This window comes from Palaemon carinicauda, chromosome 16, assembly GCF_036898095.1.
Source record: "Palaemon carinicauda isolate YSFRI2023 chromosome 16, ASM3689809v2, whole genome shotgun sequence".
Lineage (NCBI taxonomy): Eukaryota > Metazoa > Arthropoda > Malacostraca > Decapoda > Palaemonidae > Palaemon > Palaemon carinicauda.
The window spans coordinates 87,482,983-87,500,482 of record NC_090740.1 but is presented as its reverse complement, the minus strand read 5'-3'; positions in this window follow the sequence as shown (position 1 = coordinate 87,500,482).

Below are 17,500 nucleotides of genomic sequence, written 5' to 3'. Positions count from 1 at the left end.
CTAATGCTGATATCTGGATGTTGAGGAGCCTTTGTCCTTGACCTACTTACAATCATACTTTGAGTTTTGTTATGATTCAACTTCACACCCAAAAAATTTTCTCATGCATTATTTTTTCCTAGATCTCTATTAAGTGATGCACCAACCCCAGATCTATATTCAGGATATGGACTTGATGCAAAGAAAGGAGCATCATCTGCATATGCAACAAGCTTGTTTTCTAGTATAATCTGCATCTTATGTGTATATAGTATGAAAAGTAATGGGACACTAAAAATACACTGAGGAACACCGGATATCACACTTCTCTTCTCATTATGGTGCCCATCAACAATATATCTTTGCAATCTATTACATAGAAATTCATAAATGATGCTAAGAAACGACTCACCCACTCTTAACTGTTTGGGTTTAAAAACAAGGGCCTCATGATTAACACGGTCAAAGGCAGCACTAAAATCAAGGCTAATCACACGTACGTCCTGACCACAGTCAAAGGATTTCCGTACACCATTGGAGATTGTAAGAAGGGCATCACATGCCCCAAGGCCTTTACGAAAATATAATCTCCAACTAGGCAAAAGGCAATAATAAAATCAAGGCCAATCATACATACTTCATGGCCACAATCAATGGATTTCTGTACAGCATTGGAGATTGTAAGGTGGGCATCACATGCTCCAAGCCCTTTTTGAAAACCTAATTCCAAACTAGGAACAGATGATTACCTTCAGCAATCTATTTAGACCTTTTACCAGAAACGCATTTACATAGTGGAGTAACATTACCTATTTACCAGAAAATGCTAAAAACTTTTTTACAAATATTGCTAGCATCTTTGCTTCGGTTATTATGAGATCTACTTTGCTCTTCGTCAGTGATTATCATACCTAAAGCCAGTCCTTATAAAAATAGTCTATGATGACAATTGCAGTACCATTTATTTCTTTTCTGGATGAATTTGTTTTACTAAACGGTTATTGCTTGAAATGCTATAACAGAACAGGAAAGGAAAACCTAAAATGATTCTTGATGTATTTTCAGAGATGAAAAGCAATGATAGCAGAAGAAATTTACGGAAGATTTTCTTTTCCGAGATATAATAGAAGGTTGGAACAATACACTTGACACATCCCCCCCCCCCTTATTTCTTTATAATACTTTAATACTGTTGGATAAGAATATGAAGCTCTACCAATTCAGATTAAATTTATTGTGAAATATGAATATGTTTCTGTCTTATAACAAAAAGGATTTTTTTCACAAAAGTATAATGCCTGCAGCAACTCCATTTATATTCTTGTACTGCTAATAAAGACATACATATACATTCTTGTATACAAGCATACATATGTCATTAATTGCTTTTTATATGTGTTTAATTGGTGAGATACGTAACAAATATTGTATTTCTGGATTGTATCGTCTATTTCTCACATCTATTTCAAAAAGTTTTTTCATGATAATCCAGGAAATGGAAAAGAGAACAGTTTCGACACAATATGCAGAGTATCAAAGACATGACTGAAGCTTGAATCTGATTTCCTAATGAAAAGAGCAGCTGAAACTCAGATTTAAGACGGAGCAACGTGAATTTTCTGAGCGATTGCTTCTTCTTGATGTAAATTTTTCTTTTTGTTTCTCTCGTGATTAACCAATATCGTTTCTTTCTGTTAATTGTCCTGCTAGCATAATTTTTATTCATTTATTTATTTATTTTTTCTGTTTGCTGATGTTAATGTTGTCTTTTTTGTTGACGGAGTACTAGATATGATGTGTTTTTAATGGTCTCAATCATGAGCTGGTCTAGGAAACGCAATCTCAAGTGGGTTTTAAGTTAAACTGCATATTTGGCAAAGAATACCGTACGTTTCTAGCTATCATAATATGTCTAGATATTTTCCATAATTCTGTGTAATGACAATATCTATCTATATATGGTGCTGCTGTTACCAGCATTGGAAAATCCAGCCATACAGGCACCTTGAAAGAAATAATACGTATCTAATCAACAGAATTGATATATATTTATACCTTCTAGTTCAGGTATTTTTTTATGCCTATATTGACACTAAGTGTATAAAAGATAAAAAAGGTTCCCTGCACTGCTGAGAGACTCTGTATTTTTTATGACATGGCAACTGGCGACAACCATAGCTTATATGAAATTACTGTACCAACCGTGTGTCAGATAATCGTAAATAATTTATTTTGTATATATTATGCTTGTATCTGCGCTCTTTCCCTCGCACTAAAAAGAACCAGAATAAACATGTCTGCGTTTCCCCTATGTAACATTGTCTGTCTTTCGAACATGAAATTTCCTGTTGCCTTGAGGTTTTATATATAAAGGAGAGTGTTCTATAATAAATTAACGCAGTTTCTTTCATACTGCCTTTGAGTTCACAAGCTTCTCTCGGCCCGTCACATTGGTGAACGCGAAAGTCGACTCGCTCCCACCACCTTCCATCCCCACCCCCCTTGCCCCTCCATCGTTGGTACTATGGCGGACTCCACAGATGTTGGCGCTACGGCTGCCCCATTGAAACTTTTATCGTTTGCCAGCAGAGAGACGTTTGCTTGGTTTCAGCGTGCGGAAGTCCAGTTTCGCATCAAGGGCCTGACTCACTCAACCAACAAATCAGATTATGTTCTTGCGGCGATACCCGAGGACACTTCCTAGAAATATCCGACTGGCTTTGTGAACAAGGAGACACCCCAATAGCGTATGACACCCTCAAAACATACCCTCTGTAGCAATACTCGCCTTCACCAGCCACCCGTATAGCAAAGCTTTTTCTGCTCTCGCAACAACCATTGGGGAACCAAAGGACTTCGCTTGCCCTCAGGGAAATGACCAGTATCGCTCGCCTTCAACCAGCTGCAGACGGCTCTCCTCGTGAGGTAAACCTACTACGTGCCCTTTGGATATGCCGTTTACCCGGCCCTGTAAGCGCTGCCATACCCGATGTCGATAGTTTACCCATAAAGGACTTGATGACCAAAGCCGACGCCCTTATGGACAGTTACTTCAAGACCTCCATCAATGCCGTCACCCCTGACGAAGAGGATGCCTATTCAATGTCAACCGAAGCTGACATGAATGCCGTAGGACATGCACGCCTACCCCGTGACGTGCCGAAGCAGCGACAAAGCCGCCCACCACCCACCAATCTCTCGCGCACTAACAAACGACTTCTACAGCCACTTACTACCTCCCATCCGCCGCAGTTTTACTACTACCACTCCAGATTCAGGGCAACCGCGAAGAAATTTACCGAGGATTGTCAGTGGCCGAAAATGTGTAAGTTGGCCATTGCTTGTAGTGGTGGCCTCCAATGTTTCTAATCTTTTCTTTTTACATGACGCAGGAACGGGTGTGCGATTTTTGGTACACATGGGAGCTTGTCGTTCTCATTTGCCAAGGAAACTCTTCATGACACGACGTAGTCTGTCTACATCTGCCGACGTCCGCATGGCAGCTGCCAACGGATCAACGATACCCACCTATGGTTACAAGAACCTCACATTATCGTTTGGAAACAGTAAATTCAATTGGAAGTTTCTCGTTGCTGACGTCACATTGCCAATCCTCGGTGCAGATTTCCTCTCTCATTTCCACCTTCTGGTCGATGTCGCTCACCTATGATTGGTCAACGCAGACTTGTACTTGGCGTCACCTCTTCAACCCGCCTCTCCACACTAACACACCCACGGATGACTACGCTCACCTCCTCACGTCATACCCGGAAGTTTTCCGTTCAGAACTTCGCTAAACGCCCACGGTTCCTGCCAAACACGGTATTTATCACCATATGAAGAAGACGGGAACCCCAGTCTTCGCAATATTCAGACGTCTGGAACCGGAACGATTGGCAGCCACCAAACAGACGTTTGCCGAAATGGAGGAAATAGGCCTCTGCCAAAAGGCCTCCAGCCCATGGTCGTCACCCTTACACATCGTTCTGAAAAAAGACGGCTCCCTCCGTCCTTGCAGGAATTACAGGCGCCTGAACATGCAAACAGATCCGGATCACTACCCCCTCCTGAATATTGCCGACGTGACTTACACAAAGCAAAGGTTTTCTTTACGCTCGACCTCCTGACGGGGTATTATCAGGTGCCTATAAACCCAGAAGACATCCCCAAGACTGCCATCACCACTCCGTTTGGTACATACACCTTCAATTACTCCTGTTTTGGCCTTCGTAATGCTGGGGACACGTTTCAACGTCTCATGGATGGCATCTTAGGGGACCTCCCTTTCTATGTATGTTAGGTGGACGACATACTTGTGTTCTCTTCCTCAAAAGAATAACACCTCCGTCACCTGGGCAGCGTGCTCGACGCCTGCAACAAAATGGCCTTGTAGTCTGGTAAGACAAGTGTACCTTTGTCGCCAACGAAGTGTCGTTCTTAGGGCACCGCATCACTCCTGAAGGAGTTCATCCCCTCCCTGAGAAGGTAGCAGCCGTTCAGAACTTCCACGTGCCCTCGACCGTCAAAGCTCTGCAGGAATTCTTGGGCATGATTAACTATTATCACCATTTTCTTGCTAGCCATTGCCGCCACTCTTGCTCCCCTCTATGCCTCCCTCAAGGGCAAGCCAAAGGACCTGAAGTAGGGTCCCCTTCAAGAAGCAACCTTCTGCAATGCAAAAGAAGGCCTTATCAACTGCTGCGGCTCTCACTTTTCCTATCCCACATGCCCCTCTCCTTCTCTCCACCGATGCCAGCGACATCGTTATTGGTGCAGTACTTGAGCAGGTGGCCAACGGCTCGTCCCGCCCATTGGCCTTCTTCAGCAGAAAACTGTCCAAGGCAAAATCGGGTTATTCTACCTACGATCGAGAATTGCTGGTGGTGCACTTGGCTGTCCGTCACTTTCGCCATTTCTTGAAGGGTACGCCCTTCGTTATTCGCACAGACTACATGCTTCTGGTGCACGCCTTTACTCGACAGTCTTATGCCTGGTCGGCCCGGCAACGCTGACATCTCTCCGCCGTGGCTGAATACAATTGCACTCTTCAATACGTCCCTGGGAAAATCAATCCCGTTGCCGATGCCCTGTCAAGAAACACGTTGGCTGCCATTCAACTGGGATTGGATTACAACGCCCTGGTTGAAGCCCAATGGCAGGATCCAGAGTATCAAGCATGTAGGACATCCTGCACTTCCCTCCGTTGGGATGACTTCCTCCTTGAAGACTCCAACATCACCCTCCTTTGTGACGTCAGTACTGGTAGACCGCGACCTTGGATTCCTGCTCCCATGCACCGGCAGGTGTTTGATTTCATCCACGGCCTTTCACATACCTCCTGCCGTTCTACTGCACAGCTGCTGAAGATGAAGTTCATTTGGCACAGCATTTCTAAGGATGCTAAGGATTGGGTCCGCACCTGTACTTCTTGCCAAACTTCCAAAGTACATCGATACACGGATTCAGGAGTGGGAACCTTTCCTCAACCTCAGCGTCGTTTCGCACACATTCACATCGACGTTGTAGGCCCCCTACGCACATCACAAGGACATCGTTACCTCTTTACCGCCATCAACCGCTCCACTCGTTGGCCTGAAGCCATTCCCATGGAAACTGCAACGTCCGCCTCATATACATCTGCCATACTCTCTGGATGAATTGCAAGATTTGGTATCCCTGAGCATATTACTTCAGACAAGGGAACCACTTTCACCTCTCAATTGTGGACATCATTAGCGAATCTCCTGGGCATCACCCTACATCAGACAACGGCTTACAACCCCGCTGACAATGGAAAGGTTGAACTTTTTCATCGCACCCTCAAAGCAGCTTTGATGTCTTGCTGCAAGGATTGCAACTGGTTTACTCAGCTTCCTTGGGTCCTCCTGGGGCTAAGGACCACTCCTAAAGACGCCCTCGACATCTCGGCAGCTGAAATGGTGTATGGCGACCCGTTGGTCGTCCCTGCCAAAATTTTTCCTTCTACAACCTCTTCCGACGATCTCCAGCGCATACGTCATGTCGTGGGAAAATTCACTCCATGCCGCCAGACTTACAAGCCCCAGTGAAGCATCACATACCAACAGACTTGCACTCTGCAACACACGTCTTCCTGCGCAACGGCACTAGCATGCCACCGCTAATGCCTCCATACACTGGCTCTTTCCTTGAGATCCGCCGCAGACCGAAAGCACTCCTACTAAACATTTGTGGCAAAGAAGACTGGGTCTCCATTCTTCATCTAAAACCTGCTTATCTTCTGCCAGATGACCCGCCTACAGTTCGCCTCTCTAGATCAGGGTGCCCTATTTAACATGTACAGTTTGTCATTTTTAGGTGGGGGGAGCCATGTACCAACCGTGTGTCACACGATCGTACATAATTCATTTTGTATATATTATGCTTACATCTTCACTCTTCCCTCGCACTAAAAAGAACCTGAATTAACATGTCTGCGTTTCCCCTATGTAACATTGTCTGTCTTTCGAACATGAAATTTCCTGTTGCCTTGAGGTTTTGTATATAAAGGAGAGTGTTCTATAATAAAATAACTTAGTTGCTTTCATACTGCCTTTGAGTTCAAAACCTTCTCTCGGCGCGTCACAGTACCATAGCTTATATAAAAGTATGGGTACGGTAGTCCTTTAATTGTTATATCTAAATTCAACCTTTTCCTTATTTCTCGTCCTTGCAGCCATTTCTTTATCATCAAATATCCTTCATCAAAGTTTTCATAGTTCTCCCTATTTACTTGTTATGTTTTATACCTTACATTTTTCTCTCTGTTCTGTTTACGGTTTTTAAGGGGAGTTAGATTTCCTATCATTGCTTCGTATAACTAAACAACCATTGATGTGAGGTGCCATTTTCCAAACAGTAACTACAAAACTATCCTTTTTAGAACTACAGGAAACTCATTACATGTACAGTCACTCATATAAATTAATGGATATCTGGGTGTTTGCGAGAGATTTCCATTTCCCCCACTTCTGGACAACAGGTGTCTGGGAGTGCAAGACCAGTCGAATATTCAATTACCCAACTCTGCTGTAGTAATTATTAACTTTTACGCGTATGTTATTGATCTGTTTATTTTTTTCCATGTAGATAGATATTACAGAGGTTCTGTTCTTTCCTCCTCTTTTCCTTCTCTTCTGCCCTGTTGTTTTTCTCTCGCTTTTCTACTTGTAGGCCCTAGTCAGGGCGAATTAGACGGGATGGTGGATAATCCAGAAATAATTAGCAACAAGAAGTATTTTATGAGAGTGGGTGAAGTATTGTGTAGCCAACCATAAAAAAACTCCCTCTAGATCTTATTTTTTTTCCCAGAGACTCATTACAAAAAAAAAAAAAAAAAAAATGCTGAAATGTATGATTTTTCCCTTTTTCAAAACTGGAATAAAGGGCCACTACTAGTCTTCTGCTATAAAGCTTGACTCTCTGAAAAAGGATTGTTCATTAAACTATTCCAGTGGAAGCCTAATTTGATTAGCACAGGCTCACATTGTTAGTAGTAGTCCATGTGTCATTTAGAGCATTATGCCAAATTCTGAGGTCTTTGAGGGTCTTTCCACACTACTTACACCTACCCAAGAAATAATTTGTGATATCCTGAAATTCAATTATCTAACCCCACGATAGCCATTGATGAGACTTGAACCCGGTTGTGCCAAGCAGAGCACAAATTAAATCCCATTGTTGGTAATATTGATACTAATGGCAAAGAACGACTTTGCGGGCATGGTCAAATGATGTATTTTGAGGGAATATTTTAATAAACTAAACATGTCAGAGTCAAGCTCTTGGGAGGAATGTATTGCGTAGGCTGAAGATTGGCCATAGTCGGCCAAAGCACAAATATCTTCGAGAAGGAAGCGGTGTGATCCAGTAAGGGTTGAATGCGAGCTTTTTATCTTTTGAGCATACAACCGGTGTTCTGCACCAGGCTTGAACACTTACAAGGGGATATTGCTTGATTGATGGAAATATTTGTGATCTTTTCAATAATGATATTGATCTGACTAGTGTTATAAACCTTATAGAAAAAACTCCATTTTTTAAAGATTCAAAATATAAAGAAGTTAGTTTATGTTATCTTTTAACATCGTGAATTTTATTTCAAGACTTATCACCTTAGTCATCCTCTAGCATCATAGTTTGTATTTGAGAGAGAATTTTAATTATTCCATGATCTGAGTTTACTTTTAATGTATTTAATCTTTTAATTTTTTTTTATTCCACGCAGCATTTATAGCTTTATACCTCATACAGAGAATAATGCCGCTTTTGCATCTTACACGGTGTAATATATGCACTATCTAAGTGTCTTTGCAGTATCCCTTCTGCCCCGGGCTGCAACGAGAATTTGTTGTTTAATGATCCCATGTTCGTATGTTTTCTGCACTCTTGCCATTCCCTCTGTCGGGCTTACTCTTCCTTTCAAAGTGCTGAATGGCCTTTGCTGTCCAAGTGCTTGGCTTAAAGCCCAAATTCAATAAACCATTCTCATCCTCAATTTTGTATCACCCTCTCATTACCAGTGCATATTTACTAGCGGAGTTGTATATGACTTTTCTGAGTTGTTGATGAAGTTCTTTTTGTCTTGCCCTATTTAAAATTTTGCAGACCATTTTGATTTTCTCCCTATCAAGACCAATTTTACAGAAGTTATGAAGGATCACTCAGCGGTCATCCTCATAGGTTTTTGAAACCCTAAGCCCTATGTCAAAGTAAGAAAAGTGTATTTGATATGAAATAAGCCATTAAAAAAGTCCCTATATTCCTAAGATCCCAGATTTGAAGGTCAATGTAAAAGTTTCAATTTCTAGAAGATAATTTTGAATTTTCTCCTTTTTTATATGTTTCTGATCCTGTTCACATTTAAGGAAACTGAAGAGTCCTTAAGTGAAGAAGCCCTTAGGTGTGTTCAAGACCATAAATCCTAATCAAACATAATAACTAATAGGCACCAGTCTCTGAGGGTATGACTCTCTAGTCTATTTCAACACAGAATGACCCGTAGGTCCCCTCTATACCGAGGCTCATGGGTTCTTGGAGCAATATATTTACCTCAGAAAAAAATAATTTTCACGTCATGGCGAAGGAAAACAATATCAACCTAACTGGTAATACAACGTCTGCTACAGTGTAGTCAGAATTTCTAACGAATGCCTTGCTTATGACGACATGGCACTCATTATCAGATATGGTGACTATGCTGTAGCCCTATTTGAACTTTCTCATCCTTGTGGAAGGGCGTCCCATTTGCTTACTCAATCTCTCAAGTATATAAATATGGTAAATAAAGGATAAAAAAAATTACTAGGGCAAGATGATAATATCAAGAGTAAAATCTTCCTTAACCCATAGACAAAAATATGTTGTTGATAGTTTGAGTAAATCTTATTACAAGGTCACTTATGAGTGGCAGGAGCATTGGCCAGACAGTTGAGGCCAATGGGTAGTCAATGACTACTTTATTCTTTCTTATTTCTCTTCACCTTATTTTTTTTTTTTAAGTTTTATGGTTTATATATGAAAGGTTTATTTTATGTTGTTACTGTTCTTAAAATATTTCATTTCAATTGTTCATTACTTTTCCTGTAACTTATATCATTGTTTCCTTTCGTCAAATGGTTATTATAATAATGGGCTTATATAATAATAATGATATTATAGACTCCATGCCTCACCCATCCCTCTATCCCTTCACATGATACCTGGTTCGACTGGGTAGTAACTCTGAAGAGGTAAGTCCTCGAATTTCCCCAAGCACACTATCACCCCCTCCCCCCCCCAAAAAAAAAATAAAATAAGAAATAAAACAAAACTCCCGAGCAGAGCTATGATGCTACTATGACTGCAAACCAGCTGTCAACTGTGTTTATTGTACATATGTAACAATGCGGTGTAAGCCGGAAGTTTATTCATGATTTTTTTTTATGTTGAAATCAAACCTTTTGGAACTCTCTGATCTGGACGGATGAAAAGTCATTTCAGACAGTGGCTCCAAAAATACCTTTGACACCGCACTGAGAATTTCCATTGCTGGATGTTGTCTGGGCGACAAATAAGACTTGAGAAGGATGGATGGCAACATGGTATTTCCGTGCAATGTATACGGATAATTAAAAACATTATTCCATCCATTCGCGCTACAACAATTCCTGGCCCAAATCCGATTCATTTTGTTTATGATAAAAGCTCCATCCACGCAAGTCACTTACGCACGTAATGATTTCAAGAACATCCAGATGGCTAGGACATCAGATATAAAGGACGAGTCAAGTCAGGCAGTAATAATATATCATGTAATTTCTGAATGAGAAACAGTAAAAAGGACAGAACAGAAACTGCAGTAAAATAAATCTTATTCCTATAAATAGCAAATATTTATGGTAAACAAAATTCTACAACACAGGAATAATAATCATAAATGAAACAGATGATAAGGTGATGAAAGGCATTACCAAAATGTGTAACAGTAAAAGAAAAAATAACAAAATAAATATAAAGTTTTGTAAAACTGCTATTGTTAGTATCATAGTTTTTACCAGATACTGTATATAATGATGAAACAGAACAATTTAAATATTATTAAGAGACAAAATCAAAATATTTTACTACATCCATTTGTTAGTATACAAAACAATCAATAACATGACACAAGTCATAGCCACAAAAACAATGGATGATTCATAAGCTACCTAACCAAACCCACCATACCCATTACAATAGTTTTTCTCATTTCAAATATTCATTTGGGAATTAATCTTACAAACTGACCAAGCAATTAATACTTACCCCAACCCCCATTAACATGAATAATTGTATTTAGTCTTACTTTGACCGATTCAACGAGACTTTGGCAATAGTTGGTAAACGTCTTAAATTTTCCCATTCAGAAACGGCATGATTAATTATTGTTTCTTGAGTTTGCTCATCCTATAAATCCCACGAACTGACCATCATTACCCACATGTTTTCGATTACATTGATGCCGCAGCCTTTGCTAGGTCAGTCTATGACAATAATCTCAGGATGCTCTTAAAACCATCCCTTAACTAAGTTACTTGTGTGGATGGGACTTTTATAATAAACAAAATAAATTGGATTTGGGACTGGAATTGCTGTTGCCCAAATAGATGGAATAATAGCTTCCATAATCTCTATATATTGCACATAATCCAGGTTGCCATTTATCCTCAAGTCTCCTAGTCCCCCAAACCACATCCAACCGCGGAAACTATCATTTTGGCCTCCACTTCTTTTCAATTCTTGTATGTTTTGCTGAGCAAATCTTGTGTTTATAGGTCACCAACATATCCGACCTTTTGCTGCCGTTGTTTGAAAAGACTTCTCGACAATCCAAATGACAGAATTCCAAAAGTTTTGATCATACACATCCTGGGTGTATCTTCTTGCAAATTCCAATCGTGCCTCCATATTTTCCTGATTAAGTTTTTCTTTTTTAGCTGGGATACAACAAAGAAATCTGTTCTCATTAAGATGGCGTCTCGTTGTCTCGGGATTGCAAGATAAACCCAGTTCTTGAGATAGGTCAAGAACTGATAAGCGTGGCCTCTCCATCACAGTTTGAACGATTCGCTGATCGTCTTCAGCAGTTAGAACTCTTGGTCGACCACTTCTTGGGCGGGTAACGACACTACCCTCGCCATCAAATCGATTTATCCATTCGGGTACAGTGTTAACATTGAGCCCCATGGCCCCAGCAATTGCTGTCTTCTTCATTCCAGCATTTCTCATGTCAATAATCGCTCCACGTTGGCTAATAATCTCAGGGTGATCTGCACGCCCTGTCACCTCATGCACTCTCTGTTGGATCTGGGGTCTATGAACTACGTCGATTCTGATTTTGTATAAGGAAATAAAATAATTATCCTGTGTTAAGAAAATATAGTTCAGCCCAATATTATTAAATTCCTTGTGCTACCACGAGAGAGAGAGAGAGAGAGAGAGAGAGAGAGAGAGAGAGAGAGAGAGAGAGAGAGAGAGAGACCTTACCTTTTCGATACAGAATTTGAATTTGATCTCATCAAACCTTAAATAGACTTCTTTTGATGTCAACATGGTTAAACAAACGGTAAGCAACAGAGTTAAATCATATATATACATAATATAGCACGTATAATTCAATAAACTTGTGATACTTTCCTGAATAATGCCTTACCTTCTTATTGCTTTCCTTTTGCTAGACTGCTGTCGTAAGACTTGGAAGTGTTCCATTACGACTTGAGCAACAACCATTTCACTGCCTGTTTTCGTTTAGATTTCAATGAATGATATTACAGCTTATTGGAAATGGAAAGTGTCTCTGTTAAAATTCCTTTCTTATCAGATCAGACGTTTTGTAATGTATTTTCTAATCATAACAACTAATGATACAAACTAATTGGCAAACAACCTTGTCCAACCTAATTACACCAATGAAAAAGTTTCGGCGTGCGCCCGTCTTACGTCACTATACAGACCCGTTGTCCAGAAAGGGATTATATGGAATTCAGCTTTATGCCCAGAGACATCCATAAACTTCTATGAGTGACTTTACTAGTCTCCTGAACAAAACTTCAAACAGATTACATTGTCTTGTAACTTATTTCCTTTAGGTAGTAACCCTTAAGGCCAACGTTATTTCTCGTATCTCGCTTACCAGTTTTCCATACTGTTTCAGTTATGACCGCCATATACAGGTTACACCGCAATTTACTTCAGGAAACAATTAGATATAGCATCAAAAATATTTCTTTCTTTGGGTGATGCTATACACATATCTACAGTACAGCAAAGGGTTATGATTATTTTATGCTAAATATAAATGTCATATGTTTATGTAAATGTAAAGTAGAAACATGGAAATATTCACATGACATAGATGTTGAAAGAGGATAACCACTAAAGTTAGAATTCGTTATGCAGGATATTAAATGGAATTAATTCTAGTAAAGATCATTCGCAGGAAGGCTGATGGTTATACATTCACGACTCGCGAGAGTTAATACTTGAGAAACAGATCTACCCTATACTACTTGGGTCCAATACATCTCTTGGTCGTTGTACGAACGATGAACATGGAACATAAATATTGCAGTTTATATTACAGAGGAGGAAAGGTATAGCGTTAGGAGACTATCAGTTTGAGAAAATCTAAGTCAGCTTTGCATTCCAAAATAGGTAAAGATCCAAACAATAACTGAAAGAAAAATAAATAATAATTCAATTATCTTCTATCAGATATATCTCAACCATGGGTAGATTTCAGAGTAAGGAAATTTCTCCTTTTTAGAGAGAAAAAGACCATATTATAGTGAAAAAGGGTTCTTGTAAAGTTACATGAAGTCTTCCTACTTTCCTCGAAGAATATGAAATCTGCAGCGTTCAAAACTTATTTTTGATCTCAAAATACAAATGACCATTCACAAAAAAACAATGTCACTTAAGCCAGCGTTGATGAATGTTACAAGTGAATTAGGTAATGTACTATACTCGTTGCTGAGTGATGATGTGTTCCACGGTCCTCTGTTGAATTCTCGTCTTAAACTGCGTTTTAGCTTATATTACTTTTTAATGAAACCTTTGAAAATTATTACTTAATCTCATGGAGAAAATAAAGTGAGGAGTAAAAGTACATCTTGGCTGGTTGCCCCCAATGTGGATCTGAGGGGAGACTTAAAAAGGTGGAGACGATGTGAATGTAAAAGGTTTTAACACATCCTGAAATTGATTTGACTATTCTGCGTAAATGAAGCCAAAATAGTCAGGAAAAAATTATTGAGAATGGAGGAGCAATTGTAAAGAGAAAACCTTGATATAGGTGAACGTGAAGAGAAAATCGCTGAATTGGAAAACACACTTGAGAAACTTACCCTGGACGCAGCAAATTCCACCCATGCCAGTGATCTTACTGAGGAAATTGATAATCTGGCGATGAACATTGAATCAATCAAGTTAACACTTCAAACTCAGATCGACCCAAAACAAGAGAAAATGACAAATGCTGACAAACGTAAGTGCAAAAACTTACTGATAATCAAATCGACTAAAGCATCCACTAAAATCATTGAATGAAAAAATGGGTGGAAATCCACTTAAAGACATTCCATCTCTTATTACGAGGACCACTTCAAATGAAACTGCTGTTGTAAACTTTGCTGAGGGAAAAATCAGAAAGGAAATAGCGAACAAGATTCAAACCTCAGTTGCTGACACTGAGGCGGGGGAAATTGGAAAACTAAACCTAAAATATTGATATGAAATGCATATAATGAGAAAGATGAAGTACTGCATGTTTTGATTCATAAAAAAGAACGTAATTCTGGTATTCAAGAAAGGTGCTGCATGTGGGACTGCATGTGGGACTACCCAATATTTGTTGGAATGTGATCCTGAAGCTCGGAAGGCTATTTATGTAAATGGTGACAAAGTTATGTTGTGATGGGGTACTTTTAACTTTCGTGATAGGTACTAAGTGATCACCTGCTACCACTATCAGTGATATGAACATTTCTAAGAAGAATGCAATTTTGAGACTGATGATAGGTAGTAGGTTGGCTATAGCACCAGCCACCAGTTGAGATACTACCACTAGAGAGTTATGGGGTCCTTTGACTAGCCAGACAGTACTATAATGCACCCTTCTCTCTGGTTATGGTTCATTTTTCCCTTGCCTACACATACACCGAATAGACTTGTCTATCCCTTACAAATTCTCCTCTGTCCTCATACACCTGACAATACTGACATTACCAAACAATTCCTCTTCATCCAAGGGGATAACTACTGCACTGTAATTCTGTGGCTACTTTCCTCTTGGTAAGGGTAGAAGAGTCTCTTTAGCTATAGTAAGCAGCTCTTCTAGGAGAAGGACACTCCAAAATTGAACCATTGTTTCCTAGTCTTGGGTAGTGCCATAACCTCTGTACCATGATCTTCCACTGTCTTACGTATGAGTTATCTTGCTTAAAGGTACACTCGGGCACACTATTTTATTAAATTTCTCTTCCTCTTGATGTTATTATAGTTTGTATAGAAAATATCTATTTTGGTGGTGTTGTTCTTCATAAAGTATTTTATTTTTCCTTTTTACCTTTCCTCACTGGGCTACTTTTCCCTGTTGGAGTCCTTGGGCTTATAGCATCTTGCTTTTCTAACTAGGGTTGTAGCTTAGCTAGCATTAATAATAACAATAATAATAATAATAATAATAATAATAATAATAAAGTAAGCAGGAAATGTTCAGAAAATATTCCACCATAGAATGTAAATTCACAATAAGTAAAATATTTAAACCGCACTAAATTAAACAAACCAAATAACCAGCCATTGAAATAAAGTAATTACAATGCTTTTGATTTGGAATGACAAAACTAGCAGAAAATATTGTCTATGGATATTAATGATGTCATATACAATCTGCTAGTTATGTAACTATCAAAATTCGAGAACTGACCAATGAGAAATATCTGGAGATACTAGTTTTTAACTTTGACAGGGCTTAGGTCGTTGAACTGATCCCACTCCACCCTGCATGCTTTCTTCCATATTCCGACAGAGGACAGGTCTGGAGCGTGTCAGGGTCTTCATCACACTAAGGGTTATTCAAATCTTTAGATGTTGATGAAAACTATTGTGAAAATCTTTGAATATAGAGAAATAAACTTTATGCACAACAACAAAACCAAAAAATATCTAGTGTAACAGTTTACAAACCTCCGAGAACAATTACCATTATCTTCTTTGAAGAATACTGGGCACTCCTAGAGATAATTATCATACAAAAGAAAATAAATGTTTATTTGTGGAGACTTTAATCGTTGGATGGATGATGCATCAAATCTTGATGCTTCCCCATTTAGTGAGTTTTGGAATCATACCAACTGGTGAATAATATTGACTGTGCAACTACTTTGACTTAGCATATGTTGGACCTAGTTTTGGGAGATCGAATGAGTAACATTAGGTCTAATATAAATGTAGAAGAATGCCACGCTATCAAGTTTGCATACTTATTACGTTTAGGCTACCTCTACAAAAACACGCAGTGGTGAAGATAATAAACTTTGGGCATAACTTAAACTTCTCTCCTTGGGTATTTATTAGAAAAGTTAGAAAGAAAATGAATGATACCATTAGTATTCTCTGCGATCATGATAACCAACGTTTGTTGGGGTTTATGTGTGTTGACTGCATATTGACCATGTATAATAAGGTGAGTAAAAGTGAATATGATACCATGTATCCATTGATGGGAAACACTATATTAGTGATAAGCTGATCTCCTTGGTATGATAGAGAGACTTTAGAGAAGAAAGAGGGGAAAATGACATAAAGATGGAGAGTGGAATTGGTTAAAAACTGAAAGTACGTGGGTAGAATACAAAACTGCAAAGTGCGATATAATTACCTACAAAGAAGGAGAAAACGAATACTATAAGAGAAAGACCCGCGAAACAGCAGCAGACATAGATAACTTACATCGTCTCCTAAATCGTATAATGGGAACTGTAAATGGAAAAATAAAAGCCTACCAGAGGGGTACGGTGACCAGAAACTAGCCAATAATCTCCTATTGAAATAAATAAAATCAAATAAAAAATATACCTCGCTCTTTTATAGATATTCAACACCAGATTAGTGGTACATGAGAAACACGGGTAAAAATAACAAAGTTTGATAATTTAACATAAGACTATGTCACCAACATTATCAGCAGAGCATAGAAAGCAAACTGTGCGGTCAATACAATGCCAATATCTGAAATAACTGGAAAACGAAACTTTTATCTCAACTGATATAATTACGTGAATAGCAAATACAAACATCGATGAGTGTAAGTTTCCCAAATCTCAGAAATAGGTTACATTTACACCGGCTATGAAAAGTGCCGTAAATTATCGGGAATTAAGGTGGTATACACCTATTTCGTATCTAACTTTATTTCAAAAGTGCTAGAATGCATAATTCCTGAACAATTAATTAGTCACTTAAAAGAAATAGAAGCTTTGCCAGACTACTTGTCTACTTATAGAAAATTATGCCCTATGAAGTCGGCTATCTGTTCTGTTGTAAATAATTATTTGGAAATGATGAATGAAAATAAATGTGGCATTTTGATATTGCTCGATCATAGTACTACTTTTGATACAGTTGTGCATGAAGTACTACTAAAGGATGTACGGTCATCGGTAATGAAAATCCAGCTTTTGAATACCTAAAAGACAACTTAGTTGACAGAAATTAATGTCTGAAAATTTGGGGCACTTGTTAACTTTAAGTCAAATGGCAATGAAATATAATTCAATTGCAGAACTGTTTACTGGAAACCACATTGAGTAATAAAATATAAATCAAGTGAGAATCTGTTTACTGCAGGTGACAGTAGATAATTAAATGAATCTCAAATGAGATACTGTTTACTGGGAATCCCCTTAGATAATTAAATATGATTTTGGTGAGAATCCATTTACCGGGAATCATATTGGGTAATGCCATATGATTTAATTAA